General features: G+C 42.0%; 1 protein-coding gene across 4 annotated transcripts in view; it reads right to left on the reverse strand.

Moving 5' to 3' along the window:
* Nucleotides 1-27,476, reverse strand: part of CCDC27 (coiled-coil domain containing 27) — a 1,043,518-nt gene that overhangs the window by 606,941 nt on the left and 409,101 nt on the right. The gene's annotated exons all lie outside the window — the stretch shown is intronic.

Below are 27,476 nucleotides of genomic sequence, written 5' to 3' on the forward strand. Positions count from 1 at the left end.
CAAGATTTCTCTTGAACAGAGTCAGTGAGGGGCTCTGCCTCACATGGACTGGGATTCTGTTCCATAGTGTAGGAGTCTATGGGTGATGAATCTGTCCCTCCAGCACGTCCTATTTATGTCCGTGTTGAGGTTTAAGTCTCTTGCTCTTGTGGCTCTGGTGGATTTGGATTTTTTGAGGTGGAGCATGTCCATTAATTCTGGGTTGGACATGGCCTTGTATGTCAGGCACAGATCACCTCTGAGCAGACGGTATGCGACTGAATAGAGCTGGAGTTTCTTCAGTCGGGCAGCGTATGACATATGTTTGAGCCCCTTTATCCTTTTGGTGAGGAACTTTTGGGGTCTTTCCAACTGCTGCAGGTGTCGGGTAAGGTACATTCCGAATGGGGCGTTGTACTCAATCATTGGTCTGATAAGTGAAGAGTACAGGGGTACAATGACCTCTCCTGATCTGGATGTGAATCCCTTCATGATCAGGTGGGCAATGTAGAAGGTCTTCCTAACCACTTTGGCAATGTGAGTGTCAAAAGAGAGGTTACTGTCAACTTGGGTCCCCAGGTCCCCTGATAACGTCTTCCGTGTTTAATGGATTACCACCTATGTGGTAATTAGGGGTTACCTTGTTTTTCCCAAAGGGTATGACTATACATTTTTTGGCATTTAGCTTAAGGCCATGACTCTGGCACCAGTTATCCATTTCTATGAGACCTCTCTGGAGGATGTCTGTGTCTGATGGAGTGTCAATTATGGTGCCCAGTTTGCAGTCATCTGCAAATTTTGTCAGCCACAATCCCCCTATGTTTCCCTGCACTTCAGAAAAATAAATGCCGAACAAGAGGGGCCCAGGACTGAGCCCTGTGGGACACCGCTCGTGACCGGCTTAGAGTCTGACATGGCACCAGCAACTCTAACCCTGTGGGTTCTGTCCTTGAGCCAGTTTGCAACCCATCTTGTGACATATGGGTTTACATCTAAGCTGGTGAGCTTTTCTATGATGCCCGAGTGGGGTATTGTGTCGAACGCTTTTGCTAGGTCAAGGTAGGCTGTGTGAACTGCCTTACCCTCATCAATTGCCTTAGTGACTGTTTCGAAAAAGTCGACCAAGTTCAAGAGGCAGGATCTGCCCTTGACAAAGCCAAATTGGATAGGATCCAGTGTCTGTAGGTTCCCAATGTCTTTATTTATGAGTTCCATTATGATCCTCTCCATAGCTTTGCAGACAAGGCTCGTCAAGCTTATGGGGCGGTAATTTCCAGGGTCCGTTGAAGCACCGCCTTTGTGGAGTGGGACCACAGTTGCCGTACGCCATTCTTTGGGTACGTATCCTGTAGTAAGGCTAAGATTAAACAGCAGCCTTATGTGTGGGTTTAGTTCCTCACAGAGTTCGTGTAGCACACAGCCGGGGACACCGTCCGGTCCCATTGATGCTGTGTTTTTTGCTTTAGAGAGAGCAGCTCTCACCTGGGCATCTGAGATGTTTCGGAGGCTAGACTCTGGTGGGATAGATATTTCTCCTTTTGGGGGGGGAGGGGAGAAATTTGCACTGAACCTGTCTGCCAGTATGTTGGCAATGTCTGTGGGTTCAGTGATTTTTGTATCATTTTGGACTAATTCTGAGCATATCTGGGAGTTTCCACCCAGGTTTCTAACATAGCTAAAGAAGGTCTTATGATTGTCTTTTGTGTCATTAGCGATTTTTCTCTCAAAGTTGGCCTTGGATGATTTTATGAGTGATCGTAGTTTTTTGCTAGTAGTGATCAGAGATGCCTTCCCTTTTAGGGATTTTGCTCTGTCATGTAGTAGCTTTCTCCACTTGTTGTAGAGTTTGTTTATGGCTGGGGTCCACCAGACCTGCCTTTGGTGGAAAGGGTCTTGATTTTATTAGGGATTGCTTGATCCATACATTCCTGGAGGTGCTCGTAGAAGGCATTTGTAAGGGTTTCAGCAGCGTGGGTTGTGGTTTCCACTGGCTCGGGGGCCTTGAAGGATACCACTCCAGTCTTAAGAAGTGTGAAGTTTGCTTTTGAGAAGTTCTTCACTGTGGTCTTTTTTGCTGGGGTTGGGGGCGGGATGCGGATCTCCAGTGAGATTAATTTATGGTCTGATCTCACCAATGAGGGATATACTTCCGGTGTGGAGCATTTTGTCACCATGTTTGTGATGATCAGGTCTAGTATATTTTCTCCTCTTGTGGGAATGGTGACTAGTTGTTCCATAGCATTTGAGTTTATGAACTCCAGGAACCTTTGGGCTAGGGTGTTGGGGCTTGAGTAATGTTCCCAGTCTATGTTTGGGTAGTTGAAGTCACCCAATATGATGGTGTTTGGAGAGCCAACATATATAGCCAACATATACAGCCAACATATATAGCCAACATCCTGGCAGACAGGTTCAGTGCAAACTTCACCCCCCCTCTCACCCCCAAAAGGGCCCATAACTATACCAGAAGAATGCAGTGCCCCTGAAATCACAGACACTCAGGTTAAAACAGCCCTCTCCAAAGCCAAAAACACAGCATCAATGGGACTGGACGGCGTCCCAGGCTGCATCATACATGAGCTCAAAGATGAACTAACCCCTCACCTAAACACACTAACTCAGCCTCTTCACAGGCTATGTGCCGACAGAGTGGCGCACAGCAACAGTTATTCCACTCCACAAAGGTGGAGCCACAATGGACCCCAGGAACTATCGCCCTATAAGCCTGACTAGCTTGGTCTGCAAAGCTATGGAGCCCATCATCATGGACCTCATTAGCAGAGACATTGGAAACCTCCAAACACTGGACCCTACCCAGTTCGGCTTTGTTAAGGGCAGATCATGCCTCCTAAACTTGGTGGACTTGTTTGACACAGTTACCAAAGCTATAAATGAGGGAAAGGTGGTCCGCACAGCCTACCTAAACCTCACAAAGGCCTTCGACACCATTCCCCACTCAGATATTATAGACAAGCTCACCAGCCTGAACATAAACCCCTATGTCACGAGATGGGTTGCCAACTGGCTCATGGACAGAACCCACATGGTGAGAGTTGCGGAAGCTAGGTCTGACTTGAAAATGGTTACAAGTGGCATTCCCCAGGGCTCAGTCCTAGGACCCCTCCTGTTCAGCATATACTACTCAGAGGTACAGGCAAGCACAGGAGGACTATGGCTGACCAAGTTTGCAGACGACTGCAAACTAGGGGCTAAAATTGACTCTCCGGCTGACACAGACATCCTCCAAAAGGGTCTCACTGAGACAGATACCTGGTGAAAAAACCATGGCCTCAAGCTAAATGCCAAAAAGTGCATAGTCATCCCCTTTGCAAAAAACAAAGTACCGACAAACTACCACATAGGTGGTAGCCCCCTAAATACGGAAGACATAATAAGTGATCTGGGGACCCAAGTAGATAGTAACCTCTCCTTTGATAATCACATTGCCAAAATGGTCAGAAAATCCTTCAATGTGGCCCACCTAATCACAAAGGGTTTGCATCCAGATCGAAAGAGGTCATTAGGCCCCTCTACGCATCACTCATCAGACCCATCATAGGGTACAATGCCCCATTAGGGATGTACCTTACTAGACACCTGCAACAACTGAAAAGACCACAGAAGTACCTCACCAACAGGATCACTGGCCTCAAGCAGATGCCCTATGCAGCTCGATTGAAGAAACTCCAGCTGTACTCGGTTGCATACCACCTAGTCAGAGGTGATCTCTGCCTGACATACAAGGCCATGTCCAACCCAGAATTGATGGACATGCTCCACCTAAAGAAAACCATATCCCCTCGAGCCACACACTCCAGGGATCTAAACCTCACCACAACAATAAATAGGACGTGATGGAGGGATAGATTCCTGTCCCAGAGACTTCCCATGCTCTGGAACAAGATTCCAATCTACATTAGGCAGAGCTCTTCGTTAACCCTCTTCAAGAGAAACCTTGACGAGTGGATGGGAAACAGAAAGTTTACCCCAGGGATCACTTCAATGGCTCTGCTGGACAGAGGCACAGGGAACTAATCTAAGGGGGTGGTGAAAGCCGACACATTCCGGCTAGGCTTATAAATGCCTTTGGGCACATAGCCTCGTACCTACCTATGAACCTAAGAAGGCAGGACTTGAATGAGCTATGTAATGTTTGACTGACAATGACTGGATAAATTATAAGTGATGTATAATGTTTGCAACTAAAATTATGTGAATACAATTTGCCTTCATTTATATAAATGTATTATTGCCTATGTCATATGTGATAATTTAATAGCGACATTTCTTGTTTAAAAAAAAGCCTATTTGAGTTTGTTTCTTCAGTACCTTTACAGAAGAGTAATTTACATCTGAAGTTTTGGACTGTGCCTTTATTACTATAACTTAATACTGTAATGCCTAAGTGTTTTTATTTTTCATATTTCACAAATTACAAGTGAAGTGAACTCAGTCCTCTACGTTAGCACTGGGGAAAGCTATTTCCTCACATTTCTGTTGTGGTTTTTGTACTTGCTCATCCTGTGACTCACTTTTCCTGATACACAGGGTTCCTGAATGTCAAGCAGATTTACCAGAACTATTGGTGATCTTTGTCATTTTTATACAGCAGACACATTCATTAGAAAAGAAAAAAACTATCAAACAGCAGAGACTGGGAGATAATATCATCAACAACAATTTAATAAAAAAAAATAAGAGGTACAGTAATTCTTAGGAAAAATACTATTATGCCTGAAATCCTGAATAAAATGACCGATAATAGAGGCATGTTTTCAGTTGTTAATACTGCATATCAAAACAATGCACACACCTTACTCAGCTTTTACTGGATCCCAAGAATATGTGCTAAGGTAGCAAAACAACATATTGAAATTTTCTGAGAAATTTAAAAGGTAGTTTGATACTGTCTGGTTATTTTAGCTGTGTAATGTCTAATGTAGACACCAGCATAAATATCACAGCTAAAATATTGTTACTCATGCTGAAGTATTAAAACAGGATGGATAATTTAAATGTAAGACACTACTGAATAAATAAGCATGGATTCAGTACTTTTTAGTCACCATTCCTATGTCTACAGAAAACAAACTACATATATACATACACACACGTGTGTGTATATATATATATATATATATATATATATATATATATATATATATGTGTGTATATATATATATATATATATATATATATATACATATATATATATATAAAATATAGTAAAATGCACACAAACGAAGTATCACCAATAACCAGCAAAAATAAGTCAAATTTTAATCTCTGAGTCAAGTCGAGGGAGCAGGAGTCAAGAAGTAAGAAATATAATCCAAGAAAATTTATTGTACAAATGATGAGCGCTTTCACAAATAAATTGCTTCATCAGACCAAATTCAAACAATGATGTCACACTCTTTTATACCCATTAAAATTCAAATGAACAAATCATTCATAGGCATCACCTTTAAAGCTACAATGTACTAAAAAAAAAATGTATGTATATATATATATATATATATATATATATATATATATATATATATATAGATATATATGCAATATATCATACATAATATATACAAATATTAAAATTTATATAACTTAAAAGGTAAACAATATATCTTACAAAACATATAACATATACAACAAAATATAAAAAATAACATTATAAAAACATATAGGACATTTAATACATCTATATTTATTTCCTAAGTTTCCTACTTCTCAATTTGGCTGTAATGGCTATATGGTCATTGAGCCCTTTAACTAAATGGGCTCTTAACCTCACAATCCAGGTAAGCTCTCTAGTTTCTGTTTTATTAGAAACATCCTCCAACCTAGCATCTTCATATACAGGCTCTAACACCCTAAATCTAAACTGATGGCTAACCCCATTTTCTATATTGTGCTTAGCTAATGCACTATATGTATGTCCTCGCCTATAACAATAGTTGTGGTCCCTAATGCGTTCACGAAGACGTCTGTTCATCTTTCCAATATAGAATGAAGAACAGACTATGCATTGTGCTAAGTAGACGAGGTTCTTACTATTACAGTCAGCATTAACATCAAATCTATACTCTCTGCTAGTATCCGGATGCCTAAATTCAGTGTCTTGTTGTATGAAAGTGCAAAAATTACAACCACCAAATCTAGTTGTTCCGACTCCTATATCAGTTCTCATTTCTTGTCTAATCCCCTTAGGGTAACACAACCTTCGTTTCAGGTTCCTAGTGTTCTTAAAGGTAATGTAGGGCTTATCCCCCATCACTTGAGTAATTTGTTCATCAGTGCGTAATATTTTCCAATTATGCTGCAGGATATTCCTGATCACCACATTATCCCTAACAGAAGAAAAAACAAAAGGTATTTTATTCACTGTCCTATTAGAGTCATAGGTGGATCTAAAAGCTTCCAAAAAATATGGCTTAACCCTCCCTTTTCTCATCACTTGGACTTCATGGGTAACCTTACTTACTACTCGTTCATCATACTCCCTATTAACAAAATCAGCACTAATATTGTCAAACTCTTGATATCCCTATCAGTTAACCGAGAACAGCACATGGCTTTTCCCTTTACAATATTAGTGAAAATGTGTGTGGGGTGCATACTAGTCCTATGCAGATAGGAGGGACGATAACAATCTTTCACATACCTATCAGTATGTAAATGTCCTTCTCCATCAATACTAATCAAAATGTCCAAAATATGTATTTCAGTAGCGGAATATTCACCAGTAAATCTTAAAAACTCACAACTAGGATTCATATGATCAACAAATCTTAATAGATCAAGTTGACTTCCTCTCCATAACATATAAAGATCATCAACAAACCTTCTATATAACAACAAACATTGCTGTGCCAAAGGATGGGAAATCAAATTATGTAACTCCCACTTTGCCATCACCACGTTGGCGTAGCTATTGGCACAGGGAGTGCCCATAGCTACACCCAACTACTGGTGATAGTAGCTCCCATTAAATAGGAATACATTATTGTATAAAATAATGTTAAGTAAATCACATAACAGATTTATATGACTTTCAGTGTACTTACTACATCGTGTTAGAAAACTTTAAACCACTGAGATCCTATAGTGCTAGGGATCATTGTGAACAGTGAGGTCACATCATAAGTGGCCATTAAACAACCTTTCATTACATCCTTTGAGTCATTCACAAACTTGTAAAGCTCTTGTAGCATCTGTTTGGTGTCACGTAGAATAAAAGGGTGATGTTCTAGCAATGGTCTCAGTTGTTTCTCAATATATATACTAAGTGGTTCAGTAAGCCATCCGCTACTAGCCACTATCAGCCTAAAAGGGGGTTTATGAGAATCTTTATGAACTTTGGGGAGTCCCTGCAAAGTCGGTATTAGTGGTTTCTCCACTGCAAAATGGCTAAATAACTCCTTAGTGATAATTCCACATGTAATAACATGTTAGTCACCCTTATAGTAATATCCTGAATGTTTAATCTCATGATAGACATCATTGTCACTTAACATAGTACCAATGGAATCATAATAAAAAGCACTGTTCATAATAGCAATCTGTCCCCCCCTTGTCCGCTGGTCTAATGACTATGCTCGTATAATTCTCTAATGTTTCCAGGGCTAATCTCGCAGGTGCAGTAAGGTTATCATATATCCACTTCTTACCTCTATATTCATTATCAAAATAATTATAAAACTGCCTCACAAACCTTACAGAAAGTACAGTTTTGTACCTACCATAAATGTAGATGTTCGAAGATCCACATTGCTGCAGTCCTTACACTTGGGTAGTCCGCTGTCCTCGGTCGGCCCGAATATCAAAGTATAAGGCTGACGTCGGTCAAGGCGCATTTGACTGACATCAGGACGTCAGGGTACAAATGCGCATGACCGACGTCATATCCTCAGTCTTTTCTTGCCCCAGATGTCAGAAGACCCTAAAAATAAAGGTCAAAACCAAAAGACAGCAAACCACACACCAACCACCCTTGCACTAACTATATGTACAATATATACAATATACACAATATGTAAAAACCAACCCACACAACCACCTCTAACTGCAGAGGGGAAGGAGGGAGGGTAAATTGGACTGCAGCAATGTGGATCTTCGAACATCTACATTTATGGTAGGTACAAAACTGTACTATGTTCTTCATCTCACATTGCTGCAGTCCTTACACTTGGGTAGAATCCCAAAGCAGAGGTAAGGGAGGATGGCTAACTACAAGGAAGCAGGAGCTGCCAAAATGCCCTGCAAAACAGCAGTGGCAAAACCAGCCCTGGATTTAGAGTAAAGTGGCAGGTGATAATGCCTAGAGAAAGTATGCACTGAACTCCAAGTAGCTGCCTCCAAAATATCCTTGGTTGCCACTCCCTCAAAAAGCTGTTGAAGTGGCAGTAGCCCTAGTGGAATGAGGCCTAATCCCAGCTGGAATCTCCTTGCCATGATGGGAATAACAGAAAGCAATGCAAAACCCAATCCACTTAGAAATAGTTTGTTTTGACACAGGCTTGCCCTGAGAACTCAAAGCAAAAGAAACAAACAACTGCTGAGACTGCCTGAACCCTTTAGTTCTGTCCAAATAATAACGCAACTGCCTGTGTACATCTAAAGTGTGCAAAATCTTTTCCCCTTTATTTTGGGGATTTGCATAAAAAGTAGGCAAATGAATAGTTTGGTTTAAAGCCACACTAGAAACCACCTTAGGCATAAAGGAAGGATTAGTACGTAATGATACCCTATCCTTATGGAAAATCAAGAAAGGCTCAACTGCCATAAGGGCCTGCAATTCAGAAACCCTTCTTGCAGAGGTAATTGCCAACAAAAAAGCAGTCTTCCATGATAAATATTTCAACTCAGAAGTAGCTGCAGGCTCAAAAGGTTGTAGAGTGAGTTTCTCCAACACAAAATTGAGATCCCAAGCAGGAGTAGGAGCTCTTCGTGGGGGTCTTATATTCTTTGCCCCTCTAAGAAATTGCTTGAACAAAGGATGAGAAAACAATGGTGGGTCACAATCATAGTGAGCCGAAATTGCTGCAGCATGAACCTTAATAGAAGAGAAAGACAAACCTTTGTCCAGTAACTCAGTAAGATATTGAAGAGCCACACTCAAATTAGGCTCAGAAACATCAAAATCTTGCTGCACTCCAAAATAAAAATCTCTTCCATTTATCTGCGTACACTTTCCTTGTACTAGGCCTTCTAGCTTCCAAAATCACATTCAAAACTTGTTGTGGAAGTTGAGACCCTCTATGGTTCAAAACAGAATATGCCAGGCTGTTAGGTGAAGAGAGTGAAGTTTGACATTCAGCAAATGGCTGTCCTCCTGTGACAACAGGTGTGGAATCGAAGGCAAAGGCCATGGAGGCTTCCGTACCAGACTTCTCAGTAATGGGTACCAGTGCTGTCGAGGCCAATCTGGAGCTATTAAAACCATCCTTGGCTTGTCCTGTCTGACCTTTAGAAGTACCTTTGGGAGGAGAGGCAGAGGAGGAAAGGCATACACATGAAGATTGCTCCAATTGAAAGAAAGAGCATCCACTTTCCAAGCTGTGGGATGAAACCTTTTTGTGCAAAACTTTGGCAGCTGATGGTTTAGTGGAGAAGCGAACAGATCTATGTCTGGAGTTCCCCATGACACTGTCAATTTCTGAAATACATGAGGATCCAATTTCCACTCGTGGGGATCCATAATTCGTCTGCTCAACACATCTGCTAAGGAGTTCTGTGCTCCTGGCAGAAACCTTGCCTGAAGATTGAGCTGTAAACTGAGAGCAGTCTCCCACAAAATCATTGCTTGCCTGCATAGAGGATAAGAATGCGTTCCCCCCTGCTTGTTGATGTACCACATGACAGTTGTGTTGTCTGTTAGAATCAACACCTGCCCTGGAAGAAGTAAATCCTTGAAAGCTATTAATGCAAACTGGACTGCTAACATCTCCTTCAGGTTGATATGTAGATGTTGTAGTCTGGCAGGCCACTTGTCTTGTATCCACTTTCCATTTAGATGAGCTCCCCAAGCTTTGCCTGAGGCATCTGTCGTTAAAATCTGACTCACCTCTGGCCGGGTCACAGAGAGTCCCTTGTTTAGGTGACATTCCTGAGCCCACCACAAAAATTCCATTTGAATGCAAGGTATTATTGGAATGACAGTGTCTAGATCCTGGCAGTGCTGTGTCCATACATTTTTGAGATACCATTGCAGCTTCCTCATATGCAGTTTGGCATTGGGAAGCACCAGAATACAAGATGCCATGAACCCTAAGGCTTGAAGGACTGTCCTTGCAGTCAGCCCGGACTGATGAGATAGCTGATGGAAGTAAAGGGATAGACTCTTTTGTTTGTCCGGGGTTAAAAAGGCCATCTGGGATGCTGTATTCAGTCTCACACCCAGAAAGCACATGTCCTGAGAGGGTACTAGACTGGACTTTATTTCGTTCACAGAATACCCCAGGCATCTTAGCACTGCTATCACATACTCCAAATGATGAAGAAGCTCTTCCCTTTCTTGAGCCAGAATCAGGCAGTCGTCCAAATAAGGATAGATCTGTATTCCTTTTAGCCTGAAGAAAGCTATCACTGGAGCCAGAACCTTCGTGAACACTCTGGGCGCAGTAGATAAGCCAAAGGGCAATGCAGAGAACTGATAGTGAGAAGTCCCAGCTCGAAAACGCAGATATTTCCTGCAACTTAATCTGATAGGAACATGAAGGTAAGCCTCCTTGAGATCCAAAGTTACCATCCAATGATCTTTGCCCAGCAGAGGTAAAAGCTGCTGTAACGTCAACATTTTGAACTTGGGAATGTCCAGATAAGTGTTGAGGGTAGATAAATCCAAAATTGGTCTCCACGTGTTCCCCTTCTTTGGTACTAGGAACAGGCGAGAATAAAATCCTAGGCCCATTTCTGGCATAGGGACCGGCTGTATGGCCCCTATTTGGAGTAATAGAGAAACTTGCTTGTGAGCCTCTATTCTTTGTTGAGGAGGAACGTCTGGCATGCCTTTGAAAGGAGGCAAGGTATGGAAATAAAACCTGTAACCGTGGTGTATGATATCCAATACCCATCTGTCCTGGGTAATTAAACTCCAATTTTCTTTTAAAAGTGCCAACCTTCCTCCCAAAGGTGCTGCCAGACAAGAAGGCTCTGGCAGCTGAAAAGGTAGGTCATTGGGTCTGCTTACGAAAGGACTGACCCCTGCCCTCACCCGAAGACTGTGCAGGAGAACTCCCTGTTCTAGGCCTGAAAGAGCCCTGAGCTCTGCCCCTACCACGTCTAGATCTACCCCTAGACTGGGAATCATAAGAAGGATACGTCCACCCCTTAGTAGGCCAATTTCTACTAAACTTTGGAGGCTGGACCTGAAAAAAATCTTTAACAGTCTGCATAGACTTAGCCTTGTCTTCCATTTTCTTCAAAACTGCCTCGACAGGAAGACCAAACAACACGTCAGATTGTAAAGGAGCATCTAAAATCCTTGTTTTAACATGTTCAGACAAATTCTGATCCCTTAGCCAGGCGTGCCTGCGAAGAACTGACCCAGTGGCAGCCACCCTAGACGAGGCCTGTACAGCATCAAAACCACATTGCAAAGAATGCTTACCCACCTGTTCAGAAACATGTACTAAATCTTGCAACTCTTTACAATCAATACCTACTGCCAGAGCATCAACCTTAGACTTCAATTGTGAAAGGAGATAGTTTTGGTATTTCAACATGTGAAACTGGCAATTCAAAGCCCTCATAGCAAGAGTGGAAGAAGTATAAACTTTCTTTCCCCATCTATCCAAGGCCCTAGCCTCTTTGTCTGCAGGAACCGGATTCTTTACAACAGAAGCCTTAACACCTTTAGGCCCCTGGCTAACAGTTTCTGGGTCTGCCCTAGGACTCTTAAAAAGATACTTATTAGCTTCAGGCACCCTGTAATACCTATCCGGCTTAACAGGAGCAGGAGGCAAAGAATCAGGATTAAGAGAAGCCTCTGAAAAAAACATCTCCCACTACATCCAAAACAGGAGGTATAGCCAAAGGCCTATGCTGGGGTAAAACAAAATTCCCTAAGCCTTTTCCTGGAATCAGAGAAGTCCTGACCTTCCCACTTAAAATGCTCCCTCATGGAATGAAGAGTTTCTGAAAAAGAAAAATCCTCAGGAGGAGAAGCAGAAGGAGTAGAATCATCCACATCAGAATCAGAATAAGGAGAGTACTCCTGCAAGTCTTCAGCCGAAGACTCTGAAACATCTGAAGCCTGCTCAAAACCCCCCAGCTCAGGCTCCATCCTAGGCCTCTTATCAGGAGGGGGCATAGAACCCCTAATCAAAGTAATCAAATCTTCTGCCATTTTAAGCATATGCTTCCTGGGCACAGTCCCTGAAGAGCTAGGGGTAACACCAACTGAAGCTAAACCTGGCCTGCCCCTGGGAGAAGCCTTTGAAACAGAAGGAGAGGGCCTAGCCACCCTAGGAAGGGAGGGGAGTATAGTAACCTGAGAAGCCCCCTCAGCCTGACTTGCCTCCTGAGAGGCCACATCTTGCAGTAATAAAGTCTCACCCTGGGAACACAAAGAAACCTCCGGTGGAGCCACCGGCTCCACAGACACCTCTAAAGAACCGGCGTCCGGTACAGACGGTTCTTCTAGCCTAGGCTGCTTTGTCCTTGCGCTTCTTTGAAGAAGCGGGCGTCAGAGCATCCGACGGCATTTTATAATTACACCGCTTCCCAAAGACTAACCTTGCACAATCCAACCTTCTCTTTATAGTGCGTTTATTAAATCTAGCACAAGAGCGACAGCCAACAACGTTGTGCTCAGGCCCTAAGCAAGGAATACACAAAGTATGATAATCTCTATGCGGTATCTGTTTCCCACAAGAAATGCAATTATTGACTTTTTCTGACATCCGGTAAATTACTGAGGCAAGAAAAAACTAAAATATTCCCCAACGGGGTACTTAGCCAACTTTGAACTCGGTCTGAAACTTCGAAATCGAAAAATCTCAGAATGCCAACCGGCACTTGCAATGCTGCTTCTGCATCGGACCATGCGGCAAAAAAGACTGAGGATATGACGTCGGTCATGCGCATTTGTACCCTGACGTCCTGATGTCAGTCAAATGCGCCTTGACCGACGTCAGCCTTATACTTTGATATTTGGGCCGACCGAGGACAGCGGACTACCCAAGTGTAAGGACTGCAGCAATGTGAGATGAAGAACATCATATCAAGGGTTGAGTTAAACTGAGGATTATATACACTAGGCTTTTTAAACACCAAAGCACCCAAGGTCTCTTATCACACATTCGGTGTTAAGTAGATTGCTGCCTATGTGGTAGTTCATGGGTACAGAGTTTTTACCAAAGGGGATGACACTGCACTTTTTGGCATTGAGCTTGAGGCCATGGCTCTGACACCAGGCATCTGTCTCAGTGAGGCCCTTCTGTAAGATATCCACATCATTTGGGGACTTGACTATGGCTCCTAGTTTGCAGTCATCTGTGAACTTCGTTAGCCAGAGGCCTTCTGTGTTAGCCTGTACTTCAGAGAAGTAGATACCAAACAGGAGAGGTCCCAGGACTGAACCCTGTGGTACTCCACTTGTCACTGGTTTGAGGTCAGATTTGGAGTCTGCAGCTTTTACAGTGTGTGTTTTGTCAGTGAGCCAGATGGCAACCCATCTTGCGACATAGGGATTTATACCTAGTTTAGTGAGTTTAGCTATAATTCCAGAATGGGGGAATGGTGTCGAAAGCCTTGGCGAGGTCAAGATAGGCTGTGTGAACCACCTTACCCTCATCTACGGCTTTGGTAAGTGCCTCAAAGAAGTCGATCAGGTTCAGGAGGCATGATCTGCCTTTCACAAACCCGAACTGGATGACATCCAGAGTTTGGAGGTTATCAATGTCCTTGTCCATGAGCTCCACGATGATATGTTCCATGGCCTTGAAGACCAGGTTCATCAGACTAATAGGTCGATAGTTCCCAGGATCAGTGGTGGCTCCCCCTTTGTGGAGTGGGATAACTGTTGCTGTGCGCCATTCAGTGGGCACAAAGCCTGATGTGAGGCTATTATTGAACATGGTGCTTAAGTGGGGAGTCAATTCATTCTGAAGTTCGTGTAAAATGCAGCCTGGGATGTTGTCCAGTCCCATGGATGCTGTGTTCTTGGCTTTAGTGAGTGCAGCTTTTACCTGCATAGTTGTGATTATAGGGACTCTGCATTCTTCCTGTATAGATATGGGCCCTTTAGGGGGTGGGGGGGTAAAGTTGGTAAAGTTAGCACTGAACCTATCTGCCAGGATGTTGGCAATATCAGTTGGTTCTGTAATTTTCGTGCCGTTGTGCTGTAACTCAGAGGAGGTCTGGGTGTTGCCATCGAGATTCTTGACATAGCTATAGAATGCGTTGTGGTTGTCCTTAGAATTAGTGGTGATTTTGTTTTCATAGCTAGCTTTGGAGGATCTTATAAGGGATCTCAGCTTCTTACTGAGGCTGACCAGGGAGCTCCTCCACTCGTGGGATTTTACTCTCTTTTGCAACAGTTTCTTCCTTCTGTTGTACAGTTTGTATGTTGAGAAACAACTGAGACCAGTGCTAGAACATCACTCTTTTATGCTACGTGACACCAAACAGATGCTACAAGAGTTTTTCAAGTTTGTGAATGAGTCAAAGGATGTAATGAAAGGTTGTTTAATGGCCACGTATGATGTGACGACACTGTTCACAGTGATCCCTAATACTACAGGGATCTCTATGGTTAAATATTTTCTAACACGATGTAGTAAGTACACTGAAAGGCATACAAATCTGTTATGTGATTTACTTAACATTGTTTTGTAGAATAATGTATTCTTATTTAATGGGAGCTACTATCACCAGTTGCTGGGCATAGCTATGGGCACTCCCTGTGCCAACACTCCCTGTGCCAATAGCTATGCCTACATGGTGATGGCAGAGTGGGAGTTACATAATTTGATTTCACGTCCTTTGTCGCAGCAATGCTTGGTGCTATATAGAAGGTTCATTGATGATCTTTGTATGTTTTGGAGAGGAAGTCAACTTGAGCTACTGAGCTGTTGATCATAGGAATCATAGTTGTGAGTTTTTAAAATTTACTGGTGAATATTCCGCTACTGAAATACACTTTTTGGACATTTTGATTAGTATTGATGGAGAAGGACATTTACATACTGGTAGTTATGTGAAAGATTGTTATCATCCCTCCTATCTGCATAGGACTAGTATGCACCCCACACACATTTTTACTAATATTGTAAAGGGACAAGCCATGCGCTGTTCTTAGTTAACTGATAGGGATAGCCATCTACATCAAGAGTTTGGCAATATCAGTGCTGATTTTGTTAATAGGGGGTATGATGAACGAGTAGTAAGTAAGGTTACTCATGAAGTCGAAATGATGAGAAAAGGGAGGGCTAAGCCATATTTTTTGGAAGCTTTTAGATCCACCTATGACTCTAATAGGACAGTGAATAAACTACTTTTTGTTATAATGTGGTGATCAGGAATATCCTGCAGCGTAATTGGAAAATATTACACACTGATGAACAAATTACTCAAGTGATGGGGGATAAACCCTACATTACCTTTAAGAACACTAGGAACCTGAAACGATGGTTGTGTTACCCTAAGGGGATTAGACAAGAAATGAGAACTGATATAGGAGTCGGAACAACTAGATGTGGTGGTTGTAATTTTTGCACTTTCATACAACAAGACACTGAATTTAGGCATCAGGATACTAGCAGAAAGTATAGATTTGATGTTAATGCTGACTGTAATAGTAAGAACCTAGTCTACTTAGCACAATGCATAGTCGGTTCTTCATTCTATATTGGAAAGATGAACAGACGTTTTTGTGAACGCATTAGGGACCACAACTATTGTTATAGGTGAGGACATACATATAGTGCATTAGCTAAGCACAATATAGAAAATGGGGTTAACCATCAGTTTAGATTTAGGGTGTTAGAGCCTGTATATGAAGATGCTAGGTTGGAGGATGTTTCTAATAAAACAGAAACTAGAGAGCTTACCTAGATTGTGAGGTTAAGAGCCCATTTAGGTAAAGGGCTCAATGACCATATAGCCATTACAGCCAAATTGAGAAGTAGGAAACTTAGGAAATAAATATAGATGTATTAAATGTCCTATTTGTTTTTATAATGTTATTTTTTATATTTTGTTATATATGTTATATAATTTGTAATATGTATTGTTTACGTTTTAAGTTATACAAGTTTTAATGCATTAATATCATATGTATGTACATACCCCTAGGTAATAATATATCTACACTTGAAGATATCCTGCACTGGCTATCATGTCACTACCCCCAAGAAACCCTACTACTTGGAGACTTTAACTTAGACTGGGGCACCTGTTCCTCAGAATCCCCAACCACCCATATTAACCTGCATGCATTTACACAAATAATATCCACCCCTACCAGGATAGGTAAACCCAACCAAAAAGAAAGCATACTTGACTGGGTACTCATAAATAGTCACCCCCAACTGTACACCTCTAGTACCCTCCCTGATGGCCTAAGCGATCACCTTTTCACATATGTAATTAAGCACAAAGCCATTAATTCCCAACAACCCTTACTCAGAAAGGTTAGAAACAATATAAACTTTGACCCTGCCAAATTCCAACAAGAACTAAACTTGTGTAATTGGTCTATTCCATTACAGGAAGCAGTAGCATACTTTAACAACAAATTCCTTGAGATCCTTGATTTGCATGCACCTGTTTGTTCAAAGAGAAGAAAGGCAAAAACTGCGCCATGGCTTTCTAAAGAGTCTAAACTCAAAACTACCCTTAGAAACAAAGCATGGGCTTTATGGCGTTCTTCTAAAGACCCCCAAGATCACATTAAATACAGGCGATCCAGGAACTAAACTAAAAAATCCATTTTACAAGACAAAAAAACAATACTACTGTAATTTACAGACAGTAAATCAAAATAACCCTCAGAGGTTTTGGGCAGGTTTAAATAATCTACTACGTCCTGGACAATCCCTGCTGCTACTATTGATAAAACCCCTGAAGATGTTTCTGACCGTTTTAACCAATTCTTTACTGAGACAATTCAAGTCCTAGTTAGCCAACTACCTCCTAGCTCCCCTGGTCCTGCAAGTAGCACCCCTAGAAACCTACTTGCATTCAGCTTCCAACCAGTCGCCACTTCACTTATCCGTACCTTGATCAAAAAATTAAAACCCACTACACTTTCTGCTGATCAACTACCTGCAGAGTACCTACAAAAATCAGCTGATGCTATTGCTTACCCCGTCTCAATACTAATCAATCGAACCATAGTAGAAGCTAAAATTCCCACCATCTGGAAAATATCATATGTAATCCCACTTCACAAAGGAGGTAGCTTTACTGAATTCTCCAATTATAGGCCAATAGCTATACTCTCTCCACTTGCAAAGATTATGGATAAATGTATTCATAGACAACTCATGCACCACCAAATCCAGAATCACCTTATGGCAGACACTCAGCATGGCTTCCGTCATCATCACAGCACTACTTCAGCATTCCTAGCCTTTACCAACACCATAAACCATAATCGCAACAATAATTATATATCCTCAGCCCTCTTCTTGGATCTTTCCAATGCATTTGATATGGTTGATCACCAACTTTTAATCCACACCCTGCAAATATTCTGTCTAGATACTAGAGCCCTTCAATGGTTTCAATCCTACCTGAATGGTCGACAGCAAAATGTCCTCTGGCAGAACAAACTCTCTAACCTTCTACCTAAAACCCTTGGAGTACCACAAGGCTCTATACTAGGGCCCTTGCTGCTCTCCATCTTCATTAATGACCTTTATACTGTCATCCCAAAAGTCAGCTGTATCTAATATGCTGATGACTCTACTCTGATTTGCTCGGCCACATCTCCAACAGAGTTATGGTCAACTACCCAAACCACCTTTAATACAATAAAAAACTGGCTTTCTGAACGTCATCTGATCCTAAAAGTCAGGTTTGGTAGCCAATCCCTTCAGAGCAACAGACAGAAGTAATCTAAAGTAATGAGAGAACAATGGTGGAAAAAATAACAATAAAAGTCCACACCCTAGTATAAAAATACAAAAATAAGGGGTCTGGGGGGGGGGGAGTGGCTACTGCAGCAGTGATCATCTGAACACTGTTAAGGTAAGTTTATTTACACAGCTGTACTATGTTCTTCATATGAATCACTGCTGCAGTAGCCTAACTTATACAGGTAGATTACCACAGTTTAACATGAATGGAGTGAAGAAGGATGGGGGTTCATGGAAGCTTGGATAATGGCCCTAGCAAAGCCTTGCCAAGATCTGGAGATGGAAGCTAGTTTATAGTGCTTTGTAAAAGTATACATAGATGACGAAGGTCCTAACAGAGTTAGCCTTGATCATGCCTGGAATTGTTTTGTTCTAGGAGGTATAACAAAAGGTAATAGCATGAGACAACCGTTGTGAATTAGCTTGTTTTGACACAGTTTGTCTTTTTTATTTATCTTTACTAGAAATGAATGACTGATCAGAGGTTCTGAAACAATTTGTTCGGTCAAGATAGTACCCAAGTTATATGTGGACATCCATGGTAAGGAGTATCCCTTCTCCCCCATTTTTAGGTTTGGGATGAAGACAGGAAGATGGACAGCTTGGCTTGAGATAAATTTGGACACCACTTTAGGCATAGATGAAGCATTACTTCTTAAGGAAACCTTATATTTATGAAAAATTAGATAAAGTTGACCCACCATGAGAACTTGCAACTAAGATACACTTCCTACAGAGGGCAGAGCAATTACTAATACTGATTTCCATGTCAAGAACCTCATGTCAGCCTGATGAGCTGGCTTAAATGGAGCAGAAATTAGTCTCTCTAAAACAAAATTAAGATTCCAAGAAGGAGTCACATGTTTTCTAGAAGGCTTCTTATATAACACCCCTTTCAAACACATTTACATGACATTGCATGAAAAGAGGAGGATCCATGGGCAGACATGCTGAAATGGCTGACAGATGTATCTTGACTGAGGAATAAGACAGGTCATGGGAGAGTAACTCACACAAATACTGTAAAACCACTGAAACATATGCTGGTAAGCTGGTTCTTTTATTGGCCCCAGTGATAAAACCTTTTCCATTTACTATTACATGATTTTTCTAGTAGCAGGCTTTCTTGCCTCCATTAATACTTACTGCATGTACTCAGGAAAAAAGTTGCCTAGAAGTTATTAACACTCTGTCTCCCAGGCAGTCAGTTATAGTTGCTTGGGGTTGGGAGATATCAAACACTTTTGGGGTTGGGTTGTATCAAACATCCCTGATCTTGTGTGAGCAGATCCAGTATGTAAGAAAGCTGGTGGTAATTTCCCCCCTGGTCACTTCCAAAAGAAGGAAGAATCACTATTACCTGGACCAGAAGGGAGTCATCACAATGATTATTGGCGTGTCCTTCTGAATCTTCAGAATGACCCTGGATAATGATAGAAAGGTTGGAAAAGCCTAAAAGAACATTCTTGTGCAAGAAAAAAAAATACATTTGTCTTACAGGATGTCTTGCAAAGAGCCCTGGAGCAGAATTTTGCCAACTGATTGTTGTGAGCAGAGGCACATAGATCTATTTGAGGTGTTCCCCACAGCTGCATCAATTCTTGGAAGACCCTCTGATACAGTTTCCTTTTGTGAAGGTCTGTCCTGGTCCAAAATTGTGCTGTGACAGTATGTAAGATGCCAGTAGAGTGAGATTGTGCTGAAAATTATATTCCATCTACCATAGCAAGTCTGCACAAAGAGTGAGTTCTGGTTCCTCCTTGCTTATTTAACACGTCACTGTGGTGTTGTAAGGGTTGCAGGACCTACAGATGGTTGAGAGAGAATAGGGCATTTATAAAATCTAATATCTCATTTATGTTTATGCATTTTTTGCTCTCTGTTTTTATTCCAAAGACTCTGCATTTTTTTTCTTATAGACACTTTCCCCAAAGCATTGTGTGAGGTTTCTGTTTTGATTAACTGTACTGGAGCAGGAACGTTAAATGGGAGACCTGGACTTTTTTCACAAACCCAAAAATTGGAATCTGAAATGTCAGGGGATGTTGGTGCTGGACTTTTCTCATGAGAAGTCTTGCAAGAGGTACCATAAGTATAACAGCCGTCATGAGACCCAGAATTCTGAGGAATTCCCTTGCTGAGAAGGTAGCCTAGAGTGGAAAATCTCAGGAACAGATCCAAATACAGATATATATTTCTTGCGTTAGGAAAAGTTCTTTGAAAGGAAGTGTGTAGGCGACAACCCAGGAAAACAATCTTGTGAAAAGGAGTCAAATTACTTCTGTAGGATGTTTTGGAATCCAAACCTGTGCAGGAGATCCCTTACCCAAGATAGTGATTCCTGACACTTTGAAAAAGGCTCTGCAAAGATAAGCAAATCATTTAAGTAAGGAAAATGTGAATACCTTACAGTCTGCAGTAGGAAATTACAGGAGCCAGACGCTTTGAGAATACCTTGGAGCAGAAGACAGACCAAAGAGTAATACAGCCAACTGATACTATGATTCATTCACAGAAAAAATTAAGAAACATCTGAAATTTGGTTCAATACTAATGTGATGATATTCACATTTTAAATCTAAGGTCACTAGAAAACTCAAATGGGGAATAAGGGGTAGCAAGTTGTGAACATACAGCATTTTGAATATGGGAATTATCCCAAACAGATTCAGAAAAGAAAGATCATGAATTAGTATCCAAGAATCTTATTTCTTTGGCACCAGAAACATCCTGGAATAAAATCCTTCCCCTAGAAATAGAAGTGGGACAGTTTCTATCACCCCTCAGCAAGCATATAATGAATTACAAGAGGAAAAAGAAGTGTCAGGTCCGGTGAATGAGGACGAATCAATTTGCCAAAAAGCAGGAAGAAACTCCTCCTGCCATTTGTAACCATGATGGATTACTTTCCGTACCCATTGTCTAAAAGCATCTGTTGTCAAAGAAAGACATGTGGGTTCAGACTTTTTGGAAGGATTAAGGGACTGCCAGGGTGGAAAGGGGGTTGAATATCCTTCATACAGTCATTTAGGGCTATTAGCCTGTCCTGTTTTTTTTTTTTTTTGTTGTTAGGGGGTCCTGTTTTCTTTTTGGAATCTCCCTGACATTGCTTTTTAAACATTTGCTTGCCCACAGCTTGCTAGGACTGTTTATTATTTTTTTTCTAATATAAAGTTTAAATCCCAAGATGGAACACGTTCCCTGACTGGAAGGTTGGGTAATAATATTCCTTTTAGAAAGACTTTGCAAAGCTTATATGAGGCGACAGAACATTCATGATTGCCCACAAGAAAATTAGAGATAGCTGCCAGCTGCTCTTTCACCATAGAAAAACTAGGGCTAGAATCAAAGAGTAAAGTCAAAAACTGGAGGACATCTAGAAAAGGGACTGAAAGGATCATTGTTTTGGGAAGAAGCTTATTAGATGAAACATTTCCACTTTCCAAAGTAAAGTCTTTGTGCAGACTCATTCTGAAAAGATGTTAAGCTCATGATCTCCTCAGAAGAGAGGTATGCATTATCAGTCATTACTGGAACTGGAACTGTAGAAACAATGTGGCTAATTTCAGGTTGTTGAGATCTGTCTGAGGCTCCCTGGAAGGGTGTGAAAGAAGATACTGCACCAGATTTAACAGTCAGAGAAGTTCTGAGAGATGAGGCTAGAGAACGGCAAACCGAATGAGAGAGACCTTGCACTATTTCTATAAGAATCTAGGGATTAGGGGTAAAGGTGGGAAGGCATAAAGAAAACTGGTAGGCTACTGCTTGGTTAGAGCATCCCTCAGTGACTGTCCCAGAGAAGGGATCATGGTAAAATATCTGCTGCATTTGGTGTTGAGTGGAGTGGCAAAAAGATCACAGTGGTGAAGCCCCAGCAATTGAAGATTTGCTTTGCTATTGCGTCATTGAGGGACCACTTGTGAATCACAAAACTAATCTACAGACCTTGTCCACAAAGGCAACTGACAGCTCCTGGAATGTGTATTGCTATGAGAAATTGGTTCCAGACCATCAACCATTGACAAACTCCTCACTGCTTCCTTGCATAAGGGGTCGGGGATCTGGTTCCTCCTTATTTGTTGATGTATCAAACCACTGTCATGTCACAGAAATAACTCCCACAGGAAGGTAGTCCAGAACACAAGGAGGGTTACCCAGATCTCTAGGATACTGACATGAGTGTCAGCCTCATTGACAATCCATAAACTCTGGACCATTCCCCCCACTGTAATGTCCCTGCACCCTTGGGAGCAGGCATCCAACCACTACTGGGAAGATGGAACAAAAGGCCTACCATAGTGGATAAGAGGGGAGCCTAGCCACCACGGCAGATGTTTCCTTCATGAGTTGGTAATCAGGATCAATTTGCAGAGAGGATGCAGAAGATGCAGACACTGGGTATGTAGAAGCCATTGTAATATTCCCATGTGGTAACATACAAAATTGAGTCAGTAGTATTGAAGATGCCTTTAGCCCTATAACCTTGATAACCAGACTGCAGTGGGGGGTGTAGCCTGAAGAAGAATTAGCACTACCCACCTCAAAGTCTGATTACAAGAGAAGTATGGGCTCTCTAGTGTCTAAGTGACAACATATGAAGGGAATTTTCCAGATTGGTTGGAGACTTGGATTCTGGATTTTTTTACAAATTCCCATGGACAGACACAGCTTGAGCATATAGTCCCTGGCCTGTACAACAGATTCCATCATGGAAGCAGCTAGAAGCTAGTCATCTAAGTATGGGAAAATGCAGAATCCCTGGAGATGTAAGTGAAAAACTACAATAGCCATGCGCTTGGCAAGCACCCTGACGGATGTAGTGAGACCAAAGAGCAAGGCTCAAAATTGAAAATGGCTGACTCCCAGCTGGAAGAGAAGGAATCTCTTTCACAGCCTTAATAAGGACAGAAGCATCCTGGAGATCCACTGAGCACATTGAGTCATTTTCTCTAAGACAGGGCAAAATCAATTGCACCATGACCATTCTTGAGCTGGGTCTTCTGTACCTACAGTACTTGTTTAGGTGGAAGAAAACCAATATGGGTCTAAGGTCCTGATTTTTCTTTGAAAACAAAAAGAATCTTAAATAAAAGCATGACTCTTTCTAGTCTAGTGGGATCTACTGGATGGCTCTTTTGAAGATTAATAAGATGATTTTTTTCCATCACTTTTATCTGATTGGGTGGGACATCTAGCAGTGTCTGTTTCAGTACTGGTGATGACAGAAAAAATGATATACAACAGCTTCTGGATATGATCCATTTGACCTATTTATCTTGGATGGTGACCTCCCACGCAGCAGGGTAAAGGGACAAATGACCGCCAACTGCCTCCACAGCAAAGCAGTTGGACAGCCTTTCAGAGACTTTGGCTTTGCCTATCTGAAAAGGGCCCATGATATCCTTGGTTTTGCGGACCTCCTCTGCCTCTGGGCTTGAGTCCATTAAAGGGACCACCTTTGTCATGACCTCCACATCAGAAGACACTTTAAATTGCTGATGTTCGGCAGAGTGACCTAGACCCCTTTGTTTCCTACTGGATGATCTTTGAGGAACCTCAAACTTCACTCCTTTGGCAGTGAGCTTCTTGCCATCTTGTCCATACTTCTGTATTGTCTCTTTTGCTGATGGACTAAACAACTAAAATCTATTAAAGGGGGCATTGGAAAAAGATGTCTTAAAGTGGTCAGTAAACTCACAGACATGCTGCCAGTCCTAGTGCTTCATAGCCCTGCTGCCTCCAACTGCCCCTGCTTCTCCATCTGCAGCACTGTGCATAGGTTCATAGGTAGGTACTAGGCTATTGGCCCTAGGGCATAATTAAGCCTAGCCAAAAATTTTTTTGCTTACACTTCCCTCCCAAGTGGTTTAGTTTCCTGCACCCCTGTCTAGCAGGGCCACCGAAGTGATCCCGGGGTGAATTTTCTGTTTCCCATCCACTCATCAAGATTCCTCTTGAAGAGCGCTAATGAGGAGCTCTGCCTCACATTTATGGGGACCTTATTCCAGAGCAAGGGAAGTCTCTGGGACACGAATCTGTCCCTCCAACAAGTCCTGTTTATTGTTGATGGCAAGTTTAAGTCCCTTGAGCAAGTAGCTCTGGTGGATTGGGTCTTCCTTAGGTGGAGCATTTGTAGCAATTTAGGGTTTGACATAGCCTTGTATGTCAAGCAGAGGTCACCTCTGAGTAGCCGGTACGCGACCGAGTACAGTCTGAGTTTTTTAAGCCTCATGGTATAGGGCAACTGTTTGAGGCCCATTATCCTCTTTGTGAGATACTTTTGAGGCCTCTCCAGTTGTTGCAGGGCATGAGAAGCATGAATAGGTTTGATATGTTAGACATGGTTGCAGGGCCATTTACATCTTTTTCCCTGAATCCAATGTCAGGGGTGATTTCAAAGTAGTTAGGGCCTGCATAGTGGAATCACTCCAGAAGTGACTCGAGAGTGACATACTTCGGAAACCTAAAACCAAAGGTGCCAAAAGCATATGCCTTAATGAAGCCATCACCTTGGACTCTCTGTTAAAATGATGGACAGAAGCTCAGTTGTCAGTCAGCTCTTTCTTAGTTGGTGTCACCACAATGATGGACTCCACTACAAGAGACTTCACCCAGTGCTGCCTGCCCAGGGGGGGTCAAAGGATCATACCTGGCTTTTGTAGCACCACTTTTAATCTGTCTTGTTCCTGTTATGACTCCTTACTGCCAGATCAATTAACTTATCTATGAAAGAAGCATCCAAGAATTAGATGGAGTCAAGCCATAGGCCTCAAAAAGAATGTCATCATCATGAGTATGTGTGGTGGGGGGGGGGTCAGTAAGTCAAGATCCCCTCTGCTTCATAAACTCCAAAATTTAATCAAAGGAGACATCTTCAGGTGGGGACTGGGGGAACCATCTGGGTCATCTGAGATGGTATCTGATGTGACAGACTCCATCAGTGAGACTATTTGCCTCTTCTTACACATCTTCTTTCTCAGCACATCAAGATGGTATGACCTGACTTCTCAGAGGACTCTGCCTGCTGTGGAGCAGTACTCTTAAGGCCCAAAGCTTCACTCTCACCCAACAATGCCTAAAGAGACGAAGAAGAGAAGGAGTGGGAGTTCTGGAATGAAGCCAATCCCAAGAAGGTCTACGTCACTTATCACCTGGAAGGACATACCAACCTTTGTCAAGTCCAGAAACACCACTTCAGCAACTGGGTCTTTTCTCCTGAAAGAGAAATGATTGGAGCAGAAGACAGAATCCTCAAAGCAGAAAAGGTGGACAGCATCAAAGAGGGGACCAGAATTGAACACTCGAACACTGAAGTTTCTAACACCATCAACGGAGTTGTACTTGACAGCTCTGAAGATGATGCCAAAGTGTTATCATCAAAACCTTAATTTCAGCACTGCTTCTGCCCTAAGGGCATTGGGGTCCAGGAAATTGGATCAAAACTCCCTAGAGTGAGGGTCGACACTGAGAAGACTAGCCCCAGGTTAAGGATCAGTTACAATACCATCAGAGCAGAGATGTGCATCAGTGAAGAAGCTAATGGGATGGGATCATAGGACCTGTGTGAACTACCTACACAGTGAAATAAGATGGTATGACTCCTCAAATTATCCAAGTCCACTTCTGATGTTCTCTTGTAGGACCTTAAGGATCTCGATGAAGAAGTGGATGGAAGCGAGAAGAGATCGGGATGGGGTCCCCTCTCTGATGAAGGTTACCATACTGGTCTTTTTTGGAGAGATATCTTGAATCACAAATCACTATAGGCTTCAAAAGCCCCAGATCCAATAACAGAGTATAGCTTGGAGTCTTGGCCATAGTGATGTCCTATTTCAGCATCTTCAGAAAAAAAGAAGGTACTGACTCATCAATATGTCTTTTGTATATACAGTTAGACTTATCAGCAGACTTCTTGGATTCAGAAACAGACATATCTGAGGGCGACAGACCCTTAAGAATTCATTTATTTCTTCTTTCCTGCAAAGATCTCATCCCAAAGACCGAATAAATGTCACTATTGTCAGACAGGTGAGTCACCCCCAAGTACAAAGCACAGATCATGGGTGTCTTGGTAGGGGCAAAGTATGTGCTCTCACTTGATGCACTTTCTGAAACTGTTTTGTTTTTCCATACTAAAATACACAGGACAAGCACACACATGCATGTGAAAGTCACACTAACCAACAGCAATAATGTCTAAGAACAGCATTAGAAAGAAAGGCAAAGGTATTCTTTTATGTATACATACATATACATATTACACATACACAAACAACTCAATGGCAGGAATAAAAAGTGAATGGAAAAAAGGGGCTAAAAGTATGTTACAAGAAGTTACTTCAATATGTCAATATAAGAGCACTTGAAAGGGAGAAGATAGAAATTTGCTATATAAAATGAGGCGGATCACTTAGTTTTTACTGAATCAGGGAGACACTTGGCTGTACACAATGTTGGCAAATGAGATCTGAGGTAAATCTGCTCACTACTGCATGATGTAAGGGAAAATCTTAAAGGGGCTCAAGACAGGTAATGCTGCTGAATACGAATGGGGAAACAGCTTGTGGATCCACAAGATTGGATGTATTGTGCTTGCTTTTAGTACTTAAGTTCTGTTAGCCTCCACCAACCTGATGGCAACCTACTATCCTTTTCTTTCCATTGGTCCCATTAATGAATCATTCATTCAGCCACATGTCTAAGCATCAGCAGTGCAGACAGCAGTTGCTCATGCTGGACCTACAATATACAAGGAGGCTAGAGATGGACAACATAATACTTCTAAGGTAGGGTGTCATTATAAACATGATCTGCAGAGTTGTGCAAATCACTTAAACCTGCATGCTGCAGCTCTCCAGGTCTTCACCAGAGTGCTCTCAGTCAGTACAAAACATAAATGTCCACCCAGCTACATTCCCCCCAAAATGTCAGCAGAGTAGGCCTCTGGTCACTCAATACTTTAATGCCAGTTGTCTGACATGCAGTTACTTGATCCCAGGTCACTGTTGCAGATGTAATTCTTTTTGCACCATCACAATGACAGTAACTGCCACACTTAGGATCATAGGATTATAAGAGGTTACTAAGCTAATGGTCCTTGTGCCTTTATAAGGCTAGCCATTTATGTTCCAATTTTTTCAATTATCGCTGCCCAAGGACAAGAATGACTTTAGTATATGCCTGTGCCTGACGGCATGCTGCCCCTGTCCATACGGAATACAAGTGACAAGCCAGGGGTGAATCTGTGATTTCCCAACCACTGGTCCAAACTGCGTTTGATTAGGCTTAGGGGAGAACTCTGCTTCACATGAATGGTGAGTCTGTTCCAGAGAAAGAGAAATCTCTTAGACACATACTTTTCCCTCAGATATGTTTTTTTCAAGTCACAGACAAGATTTATTTCCTTAGATCTGG

This window comes from Protopterus annectens, chromosome 2.part1 (genome assembly GCF_019279795.1).
Source record: "Protopterus annectens isolate FY-2018-M chromosome 2.part1, PAN1.0, whole genome shotgun sequence".
Lineage (NCBI taxonomy): Eukaryota > Metazoa > Chordata > Ceratodontiformes > Protopteridae > Protopterus > Protopterus annectens.